Source organism: Leptopilina boulardi, unplaced genomic scaffold (genome assembly GCF_019393585.1).
Source record: "Leptopilina boulardi isolate dan_hultmark-lab unplaced genomic scaffold, ZJU_Lbou_2.1 LbouV2_377, whole genome shotgun sequence".
Taxonomy (NCBI): domain Eukaryota; kingdom Metazoa; phylum Arthropoda; class Insecta; order Hymenoptera; family Figitidae; genus Leptopilina; species Leptopilina boulardi.
The window spans coordinates 980535-998721 of record NW_026137948.1 but is presented as its reverse complement, the minus strand read 5'-3'; the positions used below and the strand labels follow the sequence as shown (position 1 = coordinate 998721).

General features: G+C 29.8%; 1 protein-coding gene and 1 long non-coding RNA gene across 3 annotated transcripts in view; both read left to right on the top strand.

The window, feature by feature from the left end:
• LOC127287886 (pseudouridylate synthase 7 homolog) overlaps positions 1-18187 on the top strand; it is a 757063-nt gene that overhangs the window by 252578 nt on the left and 486298 nt on the right. The gene's annotated exons all lie outside the window — the stretch shown is intronic.
• Positions 10355-18187, top strand: part of LOC127287902 (uncharacterized) — a 103372-nt gene continuing 95539 nt past the window's right edge. The window contains exon 1 of the long non-coding RNA XR_007843959.1: positions 10355-10529. This is a non-coding gene — a long non-coding RNA (uncharacterized LOC127287902). The remainder of the gene's footprint in view (positions 10530-18187) is intronic.

Sequence of the window (18187 nt, the reverse complement as noted above, 5' to 3'; positions counted from 1 at the left end):
TTTTCGAGATATAAATATTTCAAAATTTCAGAATTTTCATTACTTTTAATTTTTAAATGCTTATAACTTCCTTAAAAACCTTTAATGTAGGTATTAACGAAGAAACATATTTCGATAGTTAACAAATTTTTTAATGACCTCTCAAAATTGTTATATACATTTTAGTGGTTAATTGAAAATAGTTTTTTTTTAACTTTTAGTAATTAAAAACCACCTAATTTTTTGTATTTGAGTTCCAAAAGCAATTCCCATTTCAGTACACTGAAAGAAAAATTTATTTGGATTAAATAAGAAGTATTTGATCCAAATGCATCATTTACTTGTCTATTATCCAATAAATATTTATTTATTTATTTACATACGGGTCTTTAAAATAAAGAACCCTTGAGAAAAGATTAACAAACTTAAATGATACATTAGTATAACGCTGCTATGTAAGAAGGAAAAATAAAAAACTAGTTTATAAAGAAAAAATTACGCAGTGCGGTTATAAATGAATTCAGACTTATATCAAAAAAATCAATATTATCAGTCAACGCATTAGCTCCTCTAGACAATCTACTAATGACAGAGTTAACTCCGTAGTTTGTTCGATGGAACGGTACATGGAACAAAGCATATTTTCTGGAATGACGTATAGGAACTGAAAATTTAATAAGTAATAGAGTAGGGCAATCAATATATCCTGTTAAAATTTTAAAAAAGAAAAGCATATCAAAATAGTCCAATCTGGATGTAAGTCTGGGGAAGTTCACCGATGTTCTTAGGTTATCATACTCATGAGAAAATCTGTCAAAACGGATACCAGTTTGTCTAGCAAAAAATCGAAGAAAACGGTTTTGAACTCTTTCTATTCTGATAAGGTGTTGAGCATAAAAAGGTTTCCAAGGCACAGAACAATATTCAATCTGGGATCTAACAAAAGAAGAATAAAGAGATTTAAGTGTTCTTGGATTATGAAAAGCCGAAGCATTTCTAATGACAAAGCCGAGAGATCTGAGTGCAGAATTAACAATATTAGAAATGTGAATACTAAAAAGTAGAGAATCATCAAAGATGACCCCAAGATCTCGCACCTGGTTAACCCTATTAAGATCCTCATCGCCGACAAAATAATGATACTTTTGAATGGTTTTGGATTTACTAATAGAAATTACGCAACATTTTTTAACATTGAGATCCATGTGATTAATTTTACACCATTCAATAAGTCCATTTAAATCGCGTTGGAGAAGTTGATAATCGTTTACAGAAAATATAGTTTTATAAAGTTTAAAGCATCGGCAAAGAGAAGGATAAGAGAGAATTTTATAAAATCTTTAACATCGTTAATGTACAATAAAAAGAATAACGGACCCAGGTGCGAGCCCTGAGGAACACCAGATGTGGCAACAAATGCTCTAGAGAAAACGTTATTAACACGAACAGAGTTATATCTATTCGTAAGATAACTGTTAAAAAAAGAAATCAATATGTCCGAAAAGCCCATGCCCCTCAGCTTGGCCAAAAGTATGTGATGGTCAACTCTGTCAAACGCCTTTTTAAAGTCAGTGTAAATTGAGTCAACTTGAGATTTATTTTCAACACAGTTTAACAAATAGTCAGCATAAATACTAAGGTTAGTAGCTGTCGATCTTCCCCTCATGAACCCATGTTGCTCATCCAAAATTAAATTTTTAACTGAAAGATAAATGATATCAAAAATAATATTTTAAAAAACTTTAGCTATTGCATTTAAAATGGTAATTGGACGGTAATTAACAACATTGTTTAAATCACCACTCTTGTGGATAGAAACAATAAAACCTTTTTTCCATTCGAAAGGGAAAATACCACAAGAGAGAGATTTGTTAAATAAAATAAAAAGAGGCTCTAGAAAAGACCAGCAACATGCGCGAAGAAGGGAAAGAGGAACTCCGTCGGGACCAGCGCCCTTTCTCACATCCAGAGATTTTAATTTATTATATATTTGCTCTTTAGTAATAAAAATAGTATTCAAATCGACACTGTCCATATCATTATTATTACTATCAAAAATAAATTCATTTAATGTAGGAGAAGTGTACACCGATTCAAATAAATTAGCAAAAAGATTAGCAATATCCAAGTTATTATCAGCTGTACAGTCTCCGAGGAACATTGTATTAGGAATTCTATTGCTATGACGTAACGAGTTTACGTAATTCCAGAAATTATTTGGGTTGTCAATTAAAGCTTTCTCAATACGAGATAAATAGTCTCGATAACAAGTGTTTGATAAAGATTTACATTTTTTACGAAGATTAGAAAAAATGACGTAATTTTCATGAGATTTAAATTTTTTATAATTAAGATGAGCAATTTTCTTTTGAAAAACAAGATTCTTAAGTTTAGAAGTAAACCATGCAGGATTAATTAAAGAATTTACTCGCTTAGTAGGAACAAAAAGTTCAATTGCATTAAACAAATGCTGATAGAAGCAGTCGACTGCGTCATCAATTGCAAGGTCATTTAAAAATGCCCAATCAATGTTTGCAAGATAGAGGTTAATATTACCAAAATCTGCATTAAAAAAATCAAATTTAAAAGTAGTAGATGACGACAAAGAAGACATACTTCTAGAAGCATTACAAAAAATTTGAAGAATAAGCGCAGGATGATAACAGTCAATAGGCAAAATAGGATCAGAAGCTAAATTTAAATCAAAAAGATCACCATTACAAAAAATTAAATCCAGTAGTGAACCAAAAATATTTAAAAATTGATTTATCTGTTTTAAATTAAGAAAACTCAAAGTTTCAGAAATAAGATTTGATATGTCTGTAAACAAGCGTGAAGAAGCAAATTTCGGTGAACATATTAGATCAGAACTGTTGTCAAAGTACCAATTAATGAAAGGAAGATTAAAATCTCCAAAAAAATAAACTGTAGCATTTGGAAATAAAAAAGAAATGTCTTCAAATAATTGGAAAACACTAGAATAAATGTCCAAATTAGAGTTCGGTGGTATATAAAAACATACTATTATAAATATAGTTGAAAAAAAATTGAGCTTGACACAAACATGTTCAACCGTATCTAATTTTGTATCTATTAAAGTACTTTTAATAGAAATAATGGCGGCAATTAGCACACCACCTCCACGCTGTGAATCACTAGTTGCAGGATTCCTGTCAAATCTATAAACTGTATAGTTCATAAAACCCAATTCGGCAGAGTTTATAGAAGCAACTAACCAAGTTTCACTAAATATTAAAAGATCATAACTACACAGAGAAACAGCTATGCGTAGAGAGTCAATTTTTGTTCTCACGCCCCTGACATTCTGGTAGTAAATTGATAAATGGTGTATACTACTTGAGATAGAATGTACGTCACTCACGAGGCGATCACATGGAACAGACCGTTGGAGGGAGATAGGGGAAGTTAATGAATGGTCACTACGCTCGCATGAGGAGTGGAAGAAGATGCCTCTGGAATCGTGGTGTTTACAATGACAGGTCTTCCCTGACGAAACACCATTTTCACAGACCCTCCATTTAAACGACGAGCTGCTATATCCTTTTTCACTAATTTTATTTCCTCCAATTCGAGCTTTGTTCGATCCAAAGTCATCCATGTGTTCGATAGATGGGGGTATTCCGTGCTCCCTTTGGCAGTTACAAATGTTTGATGGATTGCTCGTGCCTTCTCCTCCGTTGCACACACAATCCTCACCAGCCTGGGTTTTCGAGACGCCTGCGCAAAAGCACCGAGTCTTTGAACTTTAAGAATATCAGAGACAGAGGAGGGAGCAAAAGGCGCAAGAATTTTAAAAATATTTTCTTTCAAAATTTCAGCTATGTTTCCCGAAGTATCAGACTCAGCATGCTCAGGAATTCCAAAAAGAATCAAATTAAATTTCTTTCTCTCACGAGATTGAATTTCAGACATGCACATGCTGACAACTGAAGTATCAGTAGGAGGAACAATATTGACATCCCTGACCGTACCTTCAAGCACTACAACACGAGACACCACATCGTCCATCCTTATGTCAATATTGTCGATGCGAGACAAAGTATTATCTAGTTTAAGATTTATGTCGTCCAACTTGATAGATATAGCATCAAATTTAGGTTGGAACATTTCAACAGTCTTTTTCACAATATTTTCAATGTCTTTAGCGGTGATAGGGACAGAAGAAGGAGACGGAGATCGCGGTTTGCAGCATTTAGACAGAAAGCCGTTATCAAGAGAAGGACAACGCGTCTTACAGCTTGGGTGATAAGGCGAATTACAACCAGGGCAAAACACAGGATCAAGCACTGGTTTATTACACCACACACAATCAGATTTAACTGATAATTGTTTAGGAGCCATTATAATTCGTCAAATAATTCCTCAAATAATGACTATACAGAACTAAGAAACACTTATCACCCACGTGTTTGTAGGTTAGGTTTATAAAAATCAAAAATTAAGCACATGTAGACTACAGCACTCAAATAACTTTTTTAAAAAATACTTTAAAAAATCGATAACATACGTTGAAAAGTCACGTCTACAAAAAAGAGCCACAAAAGACGCAAAAAAAAGCAAAAACCAAGAGCAAAAATAAACCGCACTGTAACTAGCAGCCCCCTAGCGGGAATAATGTGTATTTGAACCAAATACAAATTTACTCAACCTAAGTATTTTATTTTATCGTATCAAATAAATAGTTATTTGAATCAAATACAAAGTATTCAAATCAAATAAATGGAATATTCAAATCTAATAAATAATTATTTGAATCAATTATGAAAATTATTCCATTCAAATAAATATTTACTAGACATAAGTATTTTATTTTATCGTATCGAATAAATAGTTATTTAAAAAACAAATACAAAGTATTCAAATCAAACAAATGGAATGTTCAAAGCTAATAAATAATTATTTGAATCAATTATGAAAATTATTTCATTCAATACTTCATGTTTTTTGACTCAAATAAATATTTATTTGCATTACTAAAATATCTTTCTTGAAACAACTAAAAATTTTCTTGAATCAAATATTCGATTATTTGTGATAAATAATTGTTTTAATTGAAACTAAAACAACTTTAATTGTGGCAATTATTATTTTATTTGATCCAAATACATAATTTATTTGCATAAAATGTAAGAATTTTTTGATTCAAATAAATCAAAAATTTGAATTGAATAAATAACATATTTATTTACTAATTCTTCAATTTCTAAATTAAATTCTTACTCAAATAATTAAATTAAAAAATATGTAATTTCTGCATACTATGATCGCATATTTTCATTTTTCAACTAATTCATACATAGAATTAATGAATAAACGCACACCTGAGAAATAAATAAATCTAACGCATGGGGGGAATCGAACCTACGACCTATACTACGGATTATTATGAGTCTAACGCTTTACCAACTACGCTACGCACGCTACGTAAAAACGAATGTTAACTTCTTGATGTCATTTGAACTTGCAAAATACCTAACTAACTAACTACCTAACTCAGAATTTTCAAAAAAAATGTAAATATATTTTTATTAAAAATGCCGTTTTTGTTGTTCTCAAACATTGTAAATATTAATTTTTTGTAGATGAAAAAATATTTGAATTTTTGACTTGGAAAATTTTGCTATTCGATCATATGTGAGTGTGTTATTTTAAAAAAAAGTGTAAATATATTTTTATTAAAAACGCGTTTTTCGTTGTTCTGAATCATTGTAAACATTAATTTTTTGTTTATGGAAAAATTATTTGACTTTTGGATTTAAAATATTATTAAATAATATATATAAATAAAAGAATAGTATCAAATAACTGATTATTCTCACTACACTTAAATATTTAATTGATCAAAGTATTTTATTTTCCTTTAATAAAATAGTGTATTATTTAAATAACGCATTATTTATATTAAATAATTTAATTAATTAGAATTAATAAATTTATTGTATCAAATACTTTTTATGTGTATCAAAAAAATGAAATAGTAGAGTGTAATAAATAAATTAATTGTTTCAAGTAAATCATTATTATCGTTTCAAATAAATATTTAATTGATTGAAATATTTTTTTATTTGTCTTGATAAGATAGTGTATTAGTATCAAATAATTTAGTTTACTTGAATCCATTAAATAAAGTTATTGTATCAAATACTTTTTATTTGTTTCAATAAAAAGAAATATTTGAGTGAAATAAATAAATAAATTGTTTGAAGTAAATCATTATTATCGTTTTAAATAAATATTTAATAGATTGAAATATTTTTTTTTATTTGTCTTAATAAAATAGTGTATTAGGATTAAATAACGAATTATTTGTATTAAATAATTCAGTTAATTTAAATCAATTACATAAATTTATTGTGTCAAATACTTTTTATTTGTACCAAATAAACGAAATATTTGAGTGAAATAAATGAATGAATAGTTTCAAGTAACTCATTATTTGTATTAAATAAATTCATTTATTCAATTGAATTAATTATTTAATTGAACCAAATACGATTTATTTGGTTCAAATAAATGCGATTCAAATAATTCAAGTTATTTGAATCAAATAAATTTTTTTTTCAGTGTAGTTATTATAAAATAATTATTTTTAATTGTTTAAGGGGACGTGCATATAATTTTTACCCTTTTTTGACCCCCCCATCCCTATGACACACTTGGTTCCATACATTAGCGCCACTTTTTCTATATGGTTCGTCACAAATCTCTAGACCCCCCATCCCCCTGTTTGCGTGACGTATTATGTGCACGACCCCTAAACAATTTTAATGATTCCAGTTCCTAATTACGAAATTAATGCCATATTGCTCAAAATGTGCTATATTATTAGTCAAGGTAAATGACTAATACAGTGGAACCTCGATTATCCGAACTAATCTAGGCAAGGCCGGGTTCGGATAATCGAAAATTCGGATAATAGAGATTTTAATTTTTTTTAATAATTAAAGTAAAAAAATGTACAGTTGAACTATATATTTAACTTAATACATATGTTTTTAAATATACATAAGTATATACATATGTGTAAATATATATTAATTAATAATATATTAAAAACTCAGAAAATTCTGAAATTTTTAAGATTTCTTTGGCATAAATTTGGTTATTTTGCTTTGAAAGATAGCATCTATTCATTTTTTAGATGCCAAATCACGCATTCTTCTCAGCAGTAGCAAGGGACGCTAAAAATGTCCCGCGAAAATATGAATGATAAAATAAACAGAGAAAATAAAATTTACAATTCGGGAGACCAAAAAATAGTTCAGATAATAGAAGTTCGAATGAAATGTTTTTCGGTTCGGATAATCTAGGTTCCACTGTACTTATACTTTAATAATTAATTTTTACATATAGCATTTTTTATACACAACCCTTAATTAACAAATACACAATACCGCTGTTTTTACATGTTTCAGATTCGGTTTTTATAAAGTTTCTTTAAAGATAATGTATTTTTATAATATTTAACAAAAAAAAATTAATTAAATAATTTTTATATTTTTAATAATAATTTTATATAAACAAAATATTTTTTTGTCAATATTTTTTGTTTAGTGAAAATACACCTCTTTAACTTTCAAACAAAAATTTAAAAATGAAAAAAAAAATTTACGCGTATATAAAAAAAATTTACAATGTCTGATAGCAACAATTTTTTAAATTAAAAAATCATTAATTTACAAAAACTACTGAACTGGTAATTGCTGTTAGATCTCAAATACAACAAATTATATGGTTTTCAATTACTAAAAGTTAGAAAAAAGCCATCTGAAATTAATCCACTAAATTGTTTATAACAACAAGATCAAGAACGTCAACAGTTCTAATGTTTAAGATAATCCAACTTTTTTATTTTCGGTATAGAATCATGTAAAGTCCCTTTTCATGATTCTATAAAACAAAAATTGACAAAATCGACTAAAAACATTGTTCATTTTTTTGAAAAAAAGACTTTGTGTCTTTAATGTATCTGTATGAGAAAAATATTTCTTTAATTTGTTTTAATAATGTGGGAACATTCACATATGATGTCACACACTGTTTCAAGATTTTTTACCCCTACCCCCCCTGTCACGCTATTTTACTATATTTTCTTATAGAAAAAATACATGTTTAGCAAACCCCCCCTCCCCCTCAGTGCGTGACATCATTTACGAACGCTCCCTATGCTGTGTTTTGTAAACCCCCAAAATTACCCCCCCCCATCCAAAAAAAGTCAACAAATTGTAAAAATATTTTACCTAAAACTAATAACTAGTCTAGTACTGCAAATGCCCATCAGAGTTAGTACGTGATTAGAGAAAAACTTTTTCCTTTTTGGATCTCTTCACGTGGCAGTCCCCATGATTATTTTTTAATGCTCATTCGAATTTTTATATGTTTTATAGTTTCATTTATATTTATCTTCTTAATTTAAAAATAAATCTTGAAAATTTTTTCTAAGCCCTGAAAAAATGTTTAACTGTATTTTAAACTTTTTAAGAGAACTCCTCAATTTATTAAATACTTTCTATTATGCTATTGTTCACAATTTAGTTAAAGATAGAAGTTAGTACATAATAGGAAACTACCTTTGGGGTATCTATTGGTTCATGCTCATGAATGATTTCTTTTGCATTGGATCTAAATAATCTGAAAATCTTTCAAAGAAATCGCTTGGTGCGACATCTGGTAGTTCATGCGCAATCAAATTCTCATGATAACTCGTTCACTCCAACTGTTTGAAGACTGCGACTGCCGGTAAAGTCGCTTAATATTTCACAAACTTTACACTTTAATTAATTATTAAGCAATAATCTGCTTAACTAAAATTATTTTTTAAATCTTTAATCACAACTTTTTTGAAAACAAATAAGTTTTCAAATAATTATATACGAACATATGGAAAATAATCAAATATTATTTACTGTTCAATTCGCCAGGTATGTATCGTCCACTTTAAAAATTAATTATTAATTCATTTCAGCTTAATTTATCGCAATAATTTTACTAATATATTCTTAAAACATTAATTTATCATAATCAATTCATTTTTTTACTTAAATAATAATTATTGTGCATTGTTTTTTAGCAAAATTTTTTTACAGTTCTCTAAGAGGGTTTTCAGACTCATCAAAATCCCCTCGATCCGCTAGGGAATTAATTAATAATAATAAAAATTATATTTAATCTCAATAGTGTTGTCAAATACTATAGAAATTGTATTACCGACCGTATGTGATAATAAAAAGTTCGATTTCACGGTAAGTAAAGTTATAGTTATGCATAAATACTTAGATGTCACTATAGTCACCTTGAATATGCTTCTGCTGGAATATAGATTTTGAATTGAATGTGACATGATGATCGTTTTTTGAAGTTGATGCCAGGACGCGACTATATATTATAAATGGGGTAAAATTCCTGTAGCGAACTAAGTGAAAAAAAAGTTGATCGGATCGGGCTGTAATTTGCACATAGTTTAGCCCTAGGAATGAGTAATTTAACCAATGCATAACTATAACTTTACTTACCGTGAAAGGAAAATTTTTATTATCACATGTGGTCGGTAATTCAGTTTCTATAGTAGTTTCTTTTAAGATTTGTAAACAATTTTATTATGTGTATGATAAAATGTTTGAGACGTATTAAAAAAATTGTAGCTTATAACTATTATTATACAATGAAATAAATACGTTCAAAAGTACTAAAATTAATATTACACTTTACGAAACTATCATTATACAAAACCTAAACATTTTTAATACTTATGAGAAAGATGATTCTAGATAAATTTTCAATACAAGTTTAAGAAAATTATCCTACTGTTCAAAAAACTTTGTAGAATTGAGCATGCGTCAGTTTTATTCGAAATGAAAAATATTATTGACTATTATACAAGCTCTTGCAGAATGCGTTGTGTAGTTAGATGGTTAGGGTTGCGATCTATCAGTTTTAGGGTGTGCGTTCAATTTCCAGCGTTCGAAGATTTTCTGTTAGGTAGGCGATTATTAAGTATAAATAACCGTTAGCGATAATAATATATATAAGTGGTGAAGAAAGAACAAATTGTGGGTGCAATATCTCCGTTCCAGTGGAGACAACCTTTAGCCAGTGCCCGAGTAATTATACATTTTTCTCAACCTGAATCAATATCTTTGATTTTTGAGAAATCGTAATTAAGGGAGTTGAGTTCGTCACTAAATTCTCGGAGGTTGACGGCATGGAAGACAAGGATGGAAATTTATAGCAAAAGAAAACAGAAAACATTGTGTAGTTTACTTTGGGGTAACTACTTTTTCTAGCAACTACGCTCCTGACGCTGTAACACTTGTTGCCTTGGTGGCTACCGGCGGGGTAAGTGGGGAAGGCGGACGACGCATCGTGCCGGCAACGAGGACTTTCTTCGCTCTCTTGCTTTTTGGCAATCATTGGCGAAAGTCGCACATTCTTTGTAAATCTCTTTTTTTGATTAAAATAGTTTTCGTTAGTGAAAAGTGTGTGAGCTATCGAGGACCTTCTTTTGGATGTGATTTTCTTTAATAGAAAAAGTGAGTAATGTCGCAACATTCGTAAATATTCCTTTTCTTTGTTATAAAATGTAAAATATTAGATTTTTCTAATAATGGTCGGCCGGCCTCGTGTTCAAGAAAATTAGTGTTTGAACATTATTTCTTTAAAATAATGCTTTATTTATTTTTCTTTAATTAATTTCTAATTTTTGTTATGATAATGATTAAATTTATAATTTTATTAAATATCTTTTTTTGCTTTTTCTTACTTTTTGCTTGAACACGTTGAAGCATTCATAAGCTCTCAGTCCGGGGATTATTAATATATTATGTAATTTCTTATTCTTATTTAATTAAATTTATGTGATACATCGATTCTGAGAAGCAAACGAGTTCAAACATGTGGCCGATAGATTGTAAACATAAATGTTTAGGGAAGTATCACCCACATTCTATTATCTTTAATACAAAAGGAACAATAGTATTGTCAAAATTTAAAGGGACTTTATGTTCTTAATTTCTATTATTCAATGTAATGAGACACGTGCTAACTATATCATCAGATAAGATTGTAAACGTGTAGTGAAATTTATGAATGAAAATACGTTAGTGTTTATCTTTTTTTTGCTTTTCCAAATTCTATATTATACTTATATATATCAATATTCTTCTCTTTTATTTTAAATTATTTATCGCTTTCCAAACTAAATTAGAGGAATCTTTCCAATAATTATTTAGTTTTTTAGCTTTTGTTATTAACTTTTCAAAATTCTTTTACTTGTTTAAACAATTGATTGTTTATCGTTTCAAAGAATTTGATGCTAAGAAAATAATAATAAATAAAAGAATTAATTATTTTTATTTGAGTAATGTAAATAAACAATCTATCTGACAATATAGTTTTTCTTTGTTTATATAAACGATTGTGAGTCTTTCCTCATTAATTCTCTCAATTCTGAATAGAATAAAACTTACTTTTAACTTAGGAATTATAAATAAATAAAAATAAATACAAACACACCTTGATTTTGTGATAATCTCACAATTAAAAATCGATTTGCAATTTGTTTATGTAGTCGTGTTGGTAGAAATCTTTCGAGAGCTCCTGACAACAAACTTTCCTCTTAAGCAATTTTTTATTGTTAATTTAGGAAGGACCAATCGTATTGGTAGAAATCGTTAGAGAGCCCCTAACAATTGGTCTCCCAAAATCAACAATTATTAAACAAATTTTATTTTTAATTACAATTTAGTCCTTTTTATCTTTCTCGACCAGAGATGCAGATCGTTTAGGTAGAGATCGTTAGAAAGCCCCCAACAATCTGCATTTCTCAAGTTTAAAAGACTTGACTTTGTAGATTATATAGTTCTGAAATTTCTTTATAATAAAATATAGAAGAAAGCTCTTACCAGTTTAAAACTGTTCAAACAAAAGAGACAGAAGCACGCATTTACTTGGCTTATACAGTTGCGTCCCTACCCTTAATTTTCTGGGGTAAGTAAAATTCAAAATGTGCGAGTGTATGAGTAAGGAATTTCAAATTGATTGAGCGAAAATCCGCGAGTTTCCCTCACCACTTTACGCTGGGCGCTTCTCCCATGTATTTCTTACCGACAATTTCTCCCTCTATTTGGATTTTTTGCGGCGTCTATTTTCAAATAGCCAATTACATTTAAATTATTTTCTAAGGACGGAGATATTTTTCTCTCTCTAATTCCGTTTCTAACGTTCGCCAAGAACAATGCCATTGTAATATTTAATTGCAAAAATTTACAAGTTCCCTATTATGACTTACAATAAAATAATACCAAGTAAATCAAATAAATTAGAAATTAAAAAAATAAATTATATTTTTTTATTAAAAAAAAGGACAATGTATTATTTATAATTCTTGAATATTAGAAATGTTGCAATTTTTACCCATTGAGAATAAAATAATTTGTCCTGGAATATAATGGTTTACAATAGTTATAGTTTATCTATCCTGTTGTTTATATAGGTACTTAATTTACATAAGAATTTATCTATCCATTGTTGAGTCAATCATTGACCAAAAACAGTGAATGAATTTACATTACAAGCATTTTTTTGTTTTGAACATTTAATAGTGTAAACTAAAATTTTTTTTTGGGTTAATTACTTTGTTGTCTGACTGTTCATTATTTATAAAATAATTTTTTACAACGATTAACATAGCTTAAAAAATTATTTAAGCCATTAAAAACTACATTATGAAACTTTACGAAAGGAGAAATCATTTTTTTTCTATCAGAGACCCAATATATATTTTTAGAAAAACCGCTAATATGCACCATCACTCGCGGAATTGGATAGATAATCTCCATCCAAGAGAATCAGAGATGGAATTAGCCATCAGAGGTCTTTTGATACCAGGAACCTCGGATGAGCAACGAAGACGTCTACGTCATTACGAACGCACACGAAGGGGTGAAACATCAGAACCTGTAGTAAATGAACCAAACAATGACCCTCCATTAGATAGACGCGATAGTGATTCTACCGAGACAGCCGTTAGCGAAACATCAATTAACGCGAATGGCCAAACGATAATTCAGATGCGCGATAATTCCGTTGATGGCGCTGCAGCAATTGTTGTGGAACCTAACGCGAATAATATTGTGCAGTCTGAAACAATACGTCAGACTGGAACCATCTCGCAACATTGAGTCACCTCCTCAAAGAAATTACAAAAATAGTGCTGCTCAAGCGTATGATATCATGCGCAGGTGAGGTCTGAAATTTTCTGGCTCACGTAATGAAGATCCAGATTCCTTTAGAAGAAGAATCTCAAGTGGTAGATCTATGATCTATATAAGAGATGAAGATCTTTTGAATTTACTACCATTCTTTTTAACTGGAATAGCTACCCGTTGGTATGAAGTACATAGAGAACAATGGCTCTCTTTTGAAGATTTTGCTATCGATTGCAGAGTTAGATTCAGTGATCCAGACTTTCAATTTGAGTTAATGCAAGATATACATCGAAGGACTCAAGGAGAATACGAACTAGTTGCAGATTTTTTAACATGTATGTTATCAATATTTGACAGATTAACACCAAGATTACCCGAATATGAACAAATCACCTTTGCACATACAAATCTGTTACCACGCCTACACCTTACAATCCCCAGAGCATCAATAAGAAACTTCGCTCAATTTGAACAGATAGCAGTAGCTACTGAAAAATCATTCAGAGTAGCAAAACACTATCGTCCCCCACCAAAACCTGAAGGCTCATTGTTACTAGATTTAGCTTATGATGGCCCAACTATTAAATCAAACCCTAGAAGAAGAGAAAATCTGAATCTCTTAGAGGAAGAAGAAGAAGAAAGAGAGGAGGTTAATCCTGAAGAAGATAATCTATAAGAAATATAAATGATTGAACAACAACCCACTAAGGATAATACGAAACATTATAATAAATCCTCTCAAATTTAAAATAAGTCATAAATATAAGATGTTAATTAAAATTTTAATTAATAAGTAAAACATACCTATTTCACCAGTGAAAGAACAAATTGTCTAATGAAAGAATTTTCTGCATCCAGTGAAAGAACGATGTGAAATATATATTTAAAATATATTTAAAAAATATATTAAAACAAAGATAAAGTAATAAAATGTTTGTAATATACTAAAATAAAGGTAAATTAATGATAATTATGAATATTTTTTAACTAAGTTTGCAGAATCTTATTTTTAATTGAAAATGCATTTATAACCTACAATCAATCATCTACTTGCAATTTATTTTGACAATATTATTGTAACCTAACAGTGTTAACCTATTTGATTTTGTCATTTTTTTGTTTGACTTCAGACTATTCGTTGAAGGTGTTCCTTCATTGGATTGCATTGGAACCAGTGAAAAAACATTTCTGTTCTTTCACTAGTAAATAAAAAAAAAACCCCCCAATGACGGAATTTGCTTTTCTTATGGCAAATTAATATTTTATTAGCTTTTAAATGAAAAGAAGTATTTCTAATACACAAGATAAATTTAGTTTAAAGAAGACCGACGATTTAAGGCAATTTAAATTAGTTAAATGTGAAAAAAGAAATAACGTGTCAGAGAAGAGTGCTTATTGTTGAAGATAAATTTGCAACACAACATTTTTAAAAAATTTTTTTTATAAAATTTACGTGTTAACTCTCTAGGTATCTTAGATACTAAAGACGTAAATTAAATAAGGAACATAAAAATATATAATTTATAATACCAAATTGCTTATTACACTAATTAGAATGCAAAACATGAAATTTGTTCTTTCACTGGTGTCAGTTCCTTCACTGGTGCCGTTACCCTATAATCAATCAAAAACAAAAATTGAAAAATAAGAAAATTATAAACAAAGTGGAAATAGAATGTCTAAATCTTGAAACAGATATTTCTCAAATTAATGGTGTTTATAGCCCTCAAGATCTTGACATCTTTATATATTGTGAAACTGGTCGATATTTTATTGATCAAAAAGAGTTAGATGAGATCAAAAATAATGAAAATTATAGCACGAAAAATAACTCTGATTCTTTACAATTTACACATACATCTGATATAGTGAGTCACACAGACCCAATTGAAACAAATGAAACCGTGACCCCTCCCCATTCAGATGAATCAAATGATGCACTAATCAACCCTCATGAAGAAAATAAATCATCTCATGAAAACGACCCTTGTATAGAAAATACTTTTAAAATTCCACGTGACACTTGTTTTAATCTTTCCGATCTAAGTTACCCTACTTCGTCACCTTCAAGTCATGAACCTTTATTACATGTAACAGTCATTATTGGAAATCATGCAGTAAAAGCCCTAGTAGACTGTGGAGCCTCTAGTATTTTTATTGGACCTCTCTGCCTTGAATTAATTAAATAATTAAATATCCCCATCAGTGAGAAAATTGGCTCTGTTCAATTAGCAAATGGCGAATTATTAACTGTTTCGAAAGAAGTAACGTTACCTGTGGAACTTAATGGAAAATGTAGATCTCTAAACCCTCACAACAAAAGGATATTCAAGATATCCTTGGGACGTCCTGGGGATATCGATTTTTTTTCGGCGGTTTGGATATCCCTGGGATATCTTAGAGATGTCCATGGATATCCAGAGGATATCTTAGGGATATCCGAATCGCCAAAAGCAAATGGATAACCCCAGGACGTCCCAGGGATATCCTGAATATCCTTGTGTTGTGAGGGAAAGCACGAGTTCTAGATTCATTATCGGAACCATTAGTTCTCGGATTGGACTTTCTGAAATTTTATAAAATACAAGCTGACTTCGCTTCTCGAACTTGGTCGTATAAAGAGAAACCCAAGAAAATATTCAAATTTGAAGCTCGGCAAGTAACACCAGAAACTTGTGCAGGATTAATGGAACTTGACGCTGCTCAACGAGATAGACTTAACAAATTCCTAAAGGAACATTTACCAGAAATTCCAGATAAACCAGGACTAACTAACCTGACAACACACGTTATTGATGTTGGAGAAAATACACAAGTAAAACAACGATGTTACATAGTATCCCCAAAAGTCATGGAAGCAACCGTGACGGAGTTAGAACAGATGTTAGCAGATGACGTCATAGAACCTTCGGATAGTGACTGGTCCAACCCTATTGTCATGGTCAGAAAACCTAACAGAGAATATAGATTCTGTTTGGACTTTCGAAAACTCAACTCTCTCACCAAAAAAGATGCATATCCTCTTCCTCAGATGGACGCAATTTTGGGAAAACTACGCAAAGCTTGCTATATATCAAAAATTGATTTACATAAAGGATTTTGGCACATTCCTCTTTTAAAGAAAGTAAAGCAAAAACAGCTTTTGCAATTCCTGGACGAAGCCTTTTCCAGTTTAAAAGGATGCCTTTTGGTTTAACCAACGCTCCAGCAACTTTTCAACGCCTCGTAGATCGTTTAATTGGACCGGAAATGGATCCATATTGCTTCGCTTATTTGGACGATATAATAGTGGTGACTGTTACGAACGAATTTCGTAACTTTTTAAAATTTTCAATTTTAAATAAAAGATACTTAAATTCAATTAATTATTATAACATTTAAATCACATAGTGATTTAAATTCTTTTTCTACTTATAATAAATTACAGATAGAATTATAAATAATATAAAACACAAACACAATTTTTCAAATTAATTTATAAATAAATTAAGGAACAACCAGCTATTCTCATTTTCGCATTGTTAAATAAATATCGAGAATATTAAGAAATAGAAGGTAAAAAACCTCAATATAGAGTAAAAGACTTCATTTTAACAAAGTTTCGTAAATAAAGTTCAATCATTTCATAAATCAATACATAATTGAGCAATATAATTGCTCAATACAAGGAGTGGCTCATCGAAGGTGGATCACGCCACTACCCCAAAATTGCAAGGTTGCAAGAAGGGACAGACAATTTCATTATATTTTTTCCACTCTTTTGTCAATTAATAAAACCAATTGCTGATGAGAAATCGAGGTCTTAGTAGTGAAGTCTTCTAGTGAGATGGGTGGAACAACCCCTTAGACCAGGGTTGTTTAGAGTGCAGTTAAGGTAGAGGTTTGGAGAGTTTGAGGTCTCAAGTGGAGACGGTGTTACAACCCGGAGTTGGGTGTTGATCAAAGTGTGTATTGTAAAAGAATTCTCTAAGTGGAGAAATTCTTTTATTGAATTAAATCATTGAATATTGATTGTTGAAGTATTGATTCATGGAGTATTGAATTATTGAATATTGGTTCATTATATTATTGATCTGTTGAATATTGACTTATGATTTATTGAGTATCGAATTATTGAATATCGCTTTATTGATTTACGGAAATTTGAATATTGAATTGAGGAATATTAATTTGTGAAATATTGATTATTTAATCTGCTGAATATTGATTATCGAGGAATATTGATTGATTATTGATTTGAGTATTATTGATTTGATTTGGTGAGTTTTAATGCATTATATTTACACTACACAGACATTTACACTATTAAACACATTATTTTGATATTTGATTATTTTGTACTAAAAGCATTTGATTCTATTTTATAAAATACATGTTTTCTTTGAGGTTTAAATTGTGATTTCTTATTTAAACCATTTCTGATATTTCCTTTCTCCTGATTGAACAAATGAAAAGTACAATAAGAATACGAATCTCAACGACGTTCTGAATAATAGAATGGTAATAGGAGGAATCCACTACCTTTATAATTAAATTTGTCCGAAGGGCATGTTGTTGGCCTACCGGAATTTGTAATAAGAAAAGCTTTTTTTTGTTTTATGATTGATTTCCAATAAAAACCTAAAACCTTTTCCCATCAAATTCTAACCCTAACAGTGAGCGAAACTTTTGAACAACATCTTAAATGGTTAGCAATTGTTTTGAACAAATTAAAAGATGCTGGCTTAAAAATAAATCCCAACAAATGTGAATTCGTCGTACCTCAAGTTCGTTACCTTGGATTTATAGTCAGTGAGAAAGGTTTGCTAGTAGATCCTGATAAAATCGCCCCTGTTCAAATTTACCCTACCCCCACTAATGTAAAAGAAGTACGTCGATTCCTCGGCATGTCTAGTTGGTATCGCCGATTTATTCCTCAATATGCAACCCTATCATCACCTCTCATTAAACTATTAGGAAAGAAACATCGCTGGCAATGGACT